We start from the raw sequence: 10,024 nt of genomic DNA on the forward strand, positions 1-10,024 counted from the left end.
TAATAGACTATAGTATAGCGGGAGGGTGTAGCTCAAGTGGTAGAGCGCATGCTTAGCGTGCATGAGGTCCTAGGTTCAATCCCCAGTACTTCCACTAAGAATAAATGAATAAGTAAACCTAATTACCTACCCCAACCGAAAAAAGAAAAGAAGAAGTAAAGAAAAAAAAGGCTATAGTTTAGTGTAAACGTAACTTTTATAGGCACTGGGAAACCAGAAAATTCGTGTGAAGTGTGTCACTGCGATACTCACTTTATCGCAGTTGGTCAGTAAGCGAACTTGCAGTGACTCCGAGATAAGCCTGTATTATTAAATGATTAGTATGCTGTAATTTATTAACTAATCCCACAGGTAGGATTAGTTATGACAATGTCTGACCAACGCTTTTAATAATGAGAGTTTGCCAGACAAGTTACAGTGGGGTAACCAGGAATCCAGGGGGCCACCTAGATCACTTCGACACCTCACCTCTCTGGATTTCAGTTTGCTTATTTGCAAATCAAGAGGTTTGGTCCTTTCCTGGAGTCACCAGGGTTTTAAAAGACAAAAATGGAATTCAGGTAAGAATTCATATAGTGAGCGCTAGAGGGCAGTATCTGGTTAATAAGTAGAGCAAGGAAGGCAAACGTGGACAATGACAGAAACAGGCTTTTCCCCTCTTTCCTCCTTCCCTCCTCCTTCCCGTCCCCTCCCCTAAAAGCCCCCCCTCCCCCGGTTTACACTAAGCTCATAAAGCTCATTAAGAGGAAAGCTGGTCTATTGAAAATACTACTTTTCATAGATTTTCCAACTTAACAGCTTGACACAAATCTCCAAGGGGTTTACATAAGCTTTAAGTAGGTTGAATAAATAAAACCTTGACTCGATTTAATTTAACAAGTATTTATTGAATATCCACATGTAGGCCAGAATCAGATTAGTAACTAAGTGCCTTGGAATTTTAAAATTTCTCCTCTCTTTGTTAACGGAATTGGATAGTGGAAATAAAGCTTTCTGTGGATGTTTATAAAGGTGTTCTCCTAGACCTCCTCCTCCGTCCACCTTGCCGCCTGCAGTCTTTCCTGTGATGGAGAACCTTGACTGGGAGCCCAGACAAGAGATGCTGTGGGCCCAAACTCTGTCCTATGGGGATGTAGAGAAAACCGCTGTAGATTGTGGGGGTGTGGATTGTCGGGGAAGCTCTGATTTGAGATGTCCTTCCCAGGGGAAACAGCTCTCTGCTTACGACCCCATCCCCGTGGGTGAGATGCTGCCTGGGGCAGTGAAAGGGGGAAGAAGACTGCATCTGCTTCTTTTTAAATACCTTTACCAGTGACTGGCCTGGCCAACCTTCTAGACAAGGTGAACTGAATTATGAACCCACTCCTTTGGTTTGTGGGAGGAAAGGTGACAGCCTAGAACAAGGGAGAAGACAAGGAAGCTCCCCCAGCTAGAAAATATTCTCTCTCCCTTTTTCAACAACAAGTTTACTCTCCTGGGTTAAAAAGCTACTCTTAAAGCTAATGACCCCTGAAGGACGAAGTCTTAGGCTCACTCTGGATGAAAACTGCATTCTTGTTTCTCAATTACCCCAGGCCTGAGCAAGTCATCCTTGAAACTCTGGCTCCCAGACTGTGGTGTGCACTGCGGATTCTCCACACAACCGCCAGCCCAGCTCCACTGGTGCCTCATTTGTTACAGGTTGGAAGTGCCAGATTCTTTCCCAGCCCCTCTTGTAGGTAGGATTGGCCCTGTGACCCAGTTCTGCTGAAAGGAAACCTACTGGGGGCTTCTGGATAAGATTCTCCTCCTTGAAAAGTGAGGGCTACACAAGAATTGAAAGCCCTTATCTTCTGCTTGGAATTCTGGTCATGTGAGGACTTGATACTTGGAGCTACTGCAGCCTTATGCCACCATGAGGGGAGAAATCACTGACAAGCCGAAGATGGTAGAGTGGGATATGGGAAGAGTCTGGTCCTTGATAAGTTGTTTAAGCAACAGCACCAACCCTCAAACTGCCCACTTCCAATCTTGTTCCATGACAATAAATCTCTAATATTTGTATCACTTTCGGTACTTACTAATAATGACAGCAAACACTCACAAGGTAATTACACTGTTACATATACTAACTCATTTCATTCCTGCAACAACCTGATGAAGAATTTTTATGCTTATTTTTCAGATGAGAAAACTGAGGCCCAGGAAGGCTTAACTGGCTTGCCTGAGGTCACTTGCCCAGGTGATCTGGCTCCAGAGTTCCCACTCTTACTCTCTTATAACTGGAATGATACACAGTGTAACTGGAAAAAAAGAGGTTTGCAGTAGATCAGATATATTCTAGATGACATCTCTCAAATGGTATTGAACCAAATGATACCATGAGCCCAAAGCATGGAAATTAAGAGATCAGTGGTCTCATTCCAGGGGCAGGCTTCTCAGCCACTGTCATCCTGTCTTCTTGTTCGGTCACTGGCCACCTGTGTCAAAGTTCATGGTCATTCTTCAGTGGGGAGCACACTGGAGTAGAGAGCCCGTCCTGGTCCGTGTTCTCGTACCGCGGTTAACAGTGCCAGCAGCCACCCAGTCTCCCATGTACTGAGCAGTGTCAAAGTCATCCTCTGCATCTCCCTCTCCATCAGCCTCTGCAGCCAGTGTTTACCAACTATCGTCTATTCTCTTCCAGAGATGCTTCTCAAAGTCATCCCTTCCCACTGCCACCTCCTGTTTGGTCTCCCTAACCTGTTTCTCCTGACTCTACTGCCAAGGCGCACACTCCCTCCATATGCCCTCCAATGACCTTAAGAGCACAGCACAGACAACACATCGTGCAATCCGCCTCCGTGCCCTGCTGTCATCTGCAGGGATGCTTAGCCACTGCGTGGAGCATAACAAGCCCCCCCACCCCGTTCTAGCCCCCAACCTAACTGTCCTCCCAGCTCCCTTCCCTCCCACAAAACCTGGGCTGCAGCTACACACCCCTTTGCACTGTTTCTCCAAAACGCCAGGCACTTTCATGAGTCATCCTGGTCCCTCAGCTTGTAAATGCCCTTCCCCTCCTTCACCTGGCAAATTTCCATTCATCTTTCAAGACTCAGCTCAAACATCACCTCCACTGCAGCCCTCCCAGAGACTCCCAGGAGAGGGGTTCTTCCTCCTGGATTTCTGGCATGGCTCTTGATTTGTACCATTAGCAAGACATCCCCATCATCTCTTTGCCTGGATCAGTTTGTATATGACACCGCTGCCTTAGAGAGCAACTCACCTCTGATGCTCCTGGACTCAGTATGTCTGCCCACAACACACTACACACTCGGTAAATGATCACGAGTGAATTTTAAAATCTGTTCATTGACGTTCATGCTTTTCAGCAGTGGGCAGTCATGTGACTGGCCGGACATGTAAAAGCTTCTATATCCTGAAGAGAAAATCCAGTCAAGACGCCGCTTATGTGCATTTTTTAGGAGACTGGAATACAGTCCAGGTGCACAGCGATGAAGTGTATACTCTTATTTTAATGAAGACCATGTGCTGAGGAATCAGTCGGATGAGCATTTTGATTTTGTTTATTTCTCTTCTTAGAGTTGAGACAGTACACTTTACTACAGAGAGGGTGAGCTGGCGGAACGTGTTTTTGTTGGCGCTCTTATATTTTTGGTTAATTTTTAGGGCCGTTGTTAGAGCACTTTTAAGGCCAAATTTATAAGGCCCAGAATCTAAGTTATCAGTCCCAAAATTATGATGTTGATTAGCAGAAGAGTCAAAACTGAAACCGAGGGCTCTAGCCTCCTGATTAAATACTCCTTCCACCACACTGTCCTACTGTGAGCAAGGCTGTGTCTCTATGGAAATAATGCACCTAGTAACGCCCACAGTCAGACGTTGTTTAATTTTGAGTTTCAATCTCATTGTATATTATGTCATTTATAACGTCTTTAGTAAACGTTTGTTTTTCAGCTGTTCGAAGTGAGAAACATCCATTTACGTTTAAATAATAGAAAAGGAAGATGCATAGGTTAAGTACCTGAGTTCTATTTCAATGATTATATGCAAATACTGTCTTCGTCAAGGGCCAGCAGCATGACTATGTAACGTTATATTTGTATTCACCTTTTCACGGGAATACTTTGTCTCCCCAGCAATACTGAAAGTGCCTGGAAGGTGAGCTGTTGCATCTTACACCTTTTTTTGTCCGCTGGTGCTATTTGTTGTTTGCTACCTGTGGCTAGGACTCCTGCCTATTTTTCTCTCGTCTAGTCCTAATTACAGTGCAGTCAAGGATAAGAAAGCACAGCTCAGGGAACAGAAGGTCTTTCTTGCCCTGCCTCGTCCTCGTCCCCTCCATCCTTGCTTTTTCTGCTGAAACAGCTCCTGCTGGCCCGTGCACTGAGCAGGTTATCGGTCAACGTCTGTTCGTTTTAACATCTCCTAGACTTCCGGACTCTAAGGTTGCTGGCCTTTCTTTCCAGGGATGAAACAACGGGAAAGTGCAGCTGGGCAGGAATGACGAAGGCGAGGAGCAGTGGGCTTTTGCGTGGGTACAGCCCAGGCCAGCCCTCGCCCCTCCCATTCTTCCTCTCCCATCTCCCCCGACACCACCCTCAGCCCCTCGAGGCCCTGAGACCTGTGTCCCCCCTCCTGCCTCCCCTCTGCCTTCGGAGTCTTGGCTCCGGTGGGAAATGGGGGGACACACAGACTCGCCAGCCTCTGATGGGCTGCCTGTCCTCACAGTCGCTGAAAGCCAGCTCACTCCCACCGTCAGAGGGAAAAGGAAACCTTACCAGCTGTCACAGCACATAGCTGGTCACACACATTTGTGGGCCTTTAATGCATATTTATACACAGTACCCTTTAAAAACGGTACTTTTTTTAAAGTACGGAGAAATCTGAAAGGAGAATGTAGAAGAAATAGAATTTGGAGCTGGCATCTAAGGTTAAGTGAGTAAAGGCGCAGAGGTGAATGAGAGGATTCCAGGGAGCGGGCAGATGAACCACTAGCCAGCGAACGATGTTGTTTAATATTTAATGAAACTAAACACGGTGCCAAGTGTATCAGCCTCAGCCCCTGTTCCCTGACAAATCACTAGGGTGTTCCTCGCTGGGCGGAACAGCTATGGTGGCACACAGGCAAGACGCTGCTGCCACACAGCGTCCTTTGTGAATGCCCCAGGGTGGCGAGGGACAAGGGCAGCTGCATTTCTGCAGCCAGCAAGGAGCTGCAGAGAATGACCTTGTCCCACCCGCCCCTGCCTTCCAGGCAAGCCTTCTCTGTCGGGTTCTGTGCACCCTGGCTTTCAGTCAACATCATCAGCTATCTTAAGACTTGGGGGACAGGTGGAGGGAACAAAAAGCTTCTTCTCTTAAAATAATAAAAAATAAAAAATAAAGCCCTCGCATTAGGAGGACGTTGTCCTCAGGCAGGTTACGCCGGCCCTCCCCTCCCGCCACCCAGGCGCAGTAACGCCACGTGCCCTTGGCTGGATTTCTGACCTCCCCCTCTCCCCGGCGAGAGGAAAAGGGCACAGCTTTGAGAAGAACAAGTATCGAGGGCTGATGTGTGTGCTGAACTTTCAAATGCTAAATGATGGTGAAAAATATTTTGGAAAAGAAACTATCTTCCAAATTGTGCTACATAGTAAAGTTAATGGAGCCCATATGGCCGTCTACTAAAACTTAGAAAAACAAACTGAAAACAATACTTCAGCGCCTGCCAGGCTGAAATGCGATCTACTTCTTAATATTCACTCGGCCCAGAGTAAAATGCTTTAAAATGGTAATGATTCCAAAGTGCAGGATAAACAACAGACCTCAAACACACGGGGTGGGGGTGGTTTATGTTCTGATCCCTGCTCCGGGCAAATCACTGAATCTCCTGGTCCCTTCTCAATTTTCTCAGCTCTAAAATGGGGGTGGCAGGCCTTCACAAGGGGTTTACAAGGCATGCTGAAACGACTGCAAAGCACTTTACAATACTTAATAACTGATGCTCTTTTCATAACTGGGCTTTACGGCAGCCCTCATTATTCATTCGGAGGCAGGCGGACTGAGCACAGAGGCTGTTTAATTGGAGCTTGCTGTGGTGGGGGAGTCAGCCACCGTCACTTGTGTTTGGCAGAGACTCAGGGCAGAGAGGGGGTGGGGAAGCTTCACAGTGGGAAAAAGGGGAGGCTCCGGGTGTGCCCTGACCGGAGGTCGTCGGCATGGTGTGGATGGGGGCTGGCTGCAAGAAGTGGGGCATCCTATGTGACTGGTTTCTCAGGTTGGTCCTGGTTGGAAAGATGCTCCTGAGCTGGAAGTCAAGTGGTTTGGCTTCCCGAGCTGGTTGGGGCAGAAGTGGGTCAGAGCTGTATTGACATGTGTGGTTTGTCTGCTTGTACATTCAGTCTCTCTATGGAAAATACAAGGTGAATGGGGTCTGACCACCCCAGGACAAAACTAGGCACCTGCCTGGTTGCCTGGGAATAACTCCTACTTTTCAGACCTTTTAATCACTTTTAGGAGCAGCAGCTTTAGAAGACCGAGCAAGGGGTGAACCAACAACTTCGCTCTGCAGAATCAGCGGGCACCCCCGCTGGATAAGCAGTTGCGGGGTGGGGTGGGTGGTGACTCTGCCTCCCCCAACAATGCCCCAGGGGCCTCATGAATAGGCCAAGAATTCCTATTTGTCTAGCCTAGCTCATCGTTTGGTTTTGAGAATAAGTGACTTAATGTTTGTACAAGAACCCTATAAAGCAGGTATTTAAAACTCTATAAAGGAGGTATTTTATAAGGCATTTTAGACGTTTGAGAAGGAAGATTGTGGCTTAAGCCTTTGAAATTTCACCCAGTGGACTGGAGTCTTGAAAATTTTCCACATGTCCTGGGGGGAGATGGGCCAACTCTCTCTCAGACTCACCACCTTCCCCACCTCTACCTCCATGAAGGCCACCTCGTCCCCACAGCTCTGTGCCTTCATTTTTCATCTCAGTGAGAAGGATAATTAACGCCTATCACTGCAGCATCATTTCCAACAGCCAAAATATGGAAACAACCTAAGTGTCCATCAGCAGATGGATGAGGAAGATGTGGTTTCTATCGATCTATCTATCAATCTATCTATCTACAATAAAATATTATACAGACATAGAAAGGGAGGAAATCCTGCCATCTGCAACGACATGGTTGAACCTGGAGGGTATTATGCTTAGTGAAATAAGCCAGATAGAGAAAGACAAATACTGTATGATATCACTTATATATGGAATCTCAAAAAAAAAAAAAAAAAAAAAGGTCAAACTCATAGGAACAGAGTAGAATGGTAGTTGCTAGGAGCTGGGGGAGTGGGGGGAACAGGAAGATGTTGGTCAAAGGGTACGAATTTCCGCTGTAAGATGGATAAGTTCTGAAACTCTAATGCACAGCATAGTGGCTGTAATTAATAATAGTGTACATTTGAAATTTGTTAAGAGAGTAGATCTTAAGTAGATCTCACACACATATAAAACGTTAACTGTTATGTGATGGATGTGTAAATGAATTTGATTGTAGTAATCATTTCACAATGTGTATCTATATCAAATCATCAAGTTGTATACTTTAAATATAATTGTATTTCTTAATTGTCCATCAGTACATCTGGAAAAAATCATTTTAATGATGTGGGGAAATACTAGCAGGATAATATTAAATGAAACAAGAGACCATATTAGGTATAATCCCAATTTTGTGTATATGTGTGTTTATATATATGTCAAGGCTTAGAGAAAATTTACCAGATACACTAAACTATTCCCAGTGATTATCCATCTTGGACTTTGGGTGATTTTGTTTCTTATATTTATCTATATTTTACATATTCCCTATAAAAAACTCAAAATACATATTTAGAATTAGAAAAACACAGAAGTTATTTTTTATAACACCACATTTATATTTTTAACACAGAAGCCTCTAGACTCCAAAAGGACAAAGATCCACAATTTACACGTTTTGGAGAAGCATTTGCTACTGCACTTACAAGCATGAAAACTTGTATAATCGCTTCTTAAATATCTAATCATGTGTCTGGAGTCTGAAAAGTCATGGCTTTCATTAAACACCTCTTTTGTAAACTATGACAGGATAGGCTGGAAATCAGGCACACCCAGCGGGAACAGGCAAAGGCTGTGGCCTCAATATAGGTGCATGTAGGTGCACAGTATGTATATAGGAACACGGCTAAGGACTTGGAGAAAATGCCAAGACCGAAAGATAAGCCTAAGGGGAAAAGACAGAGGGACTCTCACTTCTGAAAGCCAAGTCACAGTAGAATCTGAGGGTCAGCTGGAGCTGGGGTGGGGCCGGCAATGGCAGGTGACTGGAAGAAGGCCAAGGAGGCCACTGGCGACAGGGAGATGGGGCAGCAGGGCCTCAGGCATCAATCCCAGCGGCTGGAACTGGTGGGTGATCTGAGGCATTTACTGGAACCAGGGCGTACAGTTTCCCAGTTTGAGGGGCTGTGGGTGAAGTGGGAGAACCTGGGTTTTTACATCTGAGAGAACCAGCTCAGACATTCTCAGTTCAGCCCAGTGACCTGGTGCTAATTTCCACCTCACAGGGTTTTGTTGGGGATTGGATGAAATGTGGCAGGTGAAATATTCAGGCCAGAACCTACACAGTACCAATAAGCTGAAGTCACTTTACTATTTATATTTATGATTGTTGTTGTTATTGCTTTCTTGACTCTAATAAAATGGGATTTGGACGTAGCCTTAGGGCTATTTTGCCTAATGGACCAAGTCAAGACATTCTTCATTAAAGACCACCCAGGTGGTCTCCAGACCTGCAGGAGCCTCGGTCAGGGGGAACTCACAGTGACTGATGATTTGATCTTTGGGCAAAGCTTTCTCACCAGGAACAGCAAAGCCTTCTCTGCCCCACACCTGTAAATGCAGCCTGTAAAATGAAGATTTACTGCCTTTTTTGGTGTGTCTCTGTTGGGATAGGAGGGAGCCAAAGCAGAATTCACATTCTTCTCTTAAGCCTGAAATCATAACGTTGACAAACATTACGCATTTTTGGATTAAGAAACAGAATGACACATATAGATTATGAGTCATATCTTAATCCGATTGGCTATACCTTATAGAACCCATTTGAAACTTTTGTGGGGGGATTATAAATGTTTGCCTTCAAATTTCCGACGTTATTAGATAAAACCTTAACAAGAAAAAAAAAAGGGAATTTCCCTCCCAATTTTTATGCCCTTCACTCAAAGCTAAGAAAATATGTCCATACCTTTTGCTGCTACCTGTATCCGATCCTGCATTCCCAGCCTTGTTTTCTTATAGGTTCAAGCTCAACTCCGTCCAAGTCCAGAAGTAAAGTAAGACTTAGGCAGCTAGTAATTGCTAGCTGAGTGTATGAACTTTTGGCAGCTAGTTTGGGCTGAGTGTATGAACTTTTAAGTCCTAGCACAATTATACCAATTATAGTCATTATTTTTCACTTTTTCCCTGCTCAGCATCCCTCCTGCTGCTTCTGGTAAGACCATCCTATTTATTTCGGTGGGCATGGAGGATAGAAGGGGGTGGTGGCCACTGTGTTTATGGAACAGAAGACTCAGATATTTAAGCAGTGGCTGTACCATCCATCCCCTGGGATTCTGATTCGACCAGGGCAAGGGCATCAGTATATTTTAGGTTCCTCAGGTGGTCCTAGTGTACAGACAGGGTTGAGATCCACTAGACCAAGGCAAGCAAGCCATGACAGTGGGGACCCTGAGATCCCTGAGAGATAGGAGTATCTCTCACCAACTCAAGGGACTCTCTTTTCCCCTGCCCTTTCTCCATCTTCTTGCTCGTGAACTTCCATCTGGCTTATCCATGTTATAAAGTGGAGAGTTGTGCTGTAAAGTTATACAGAACCAAGATTTTTAGTTTTAAAAAGCTCACCAGAGTTGGGTGATTACTTGTGACATTTTTATTACCCTCAGACCCGACTGCAGGGCTTGTGTTATCGTAAACAGACTCTACAGTTCCCGAGCATGGAATATTTGTGTTAACAGAAACATTATTCTGCCAGTTTT

Source organism: Camelus ferus, chromosome 34, assembly GCF_009834535.1.
Source record: "Camelus ferus isolate YT-003-E chromosome 34, BCGSAC_Cfer_1.0, whole genome shotgun sequence".
In the NCBI taxonomy this organism is placed as follows: domain Eukaryota; kingdom Metazoa; phylum Chordata; class Mammalia; order Artiodactyla; family Camelidae; genus Camelus; species Camelus ferus.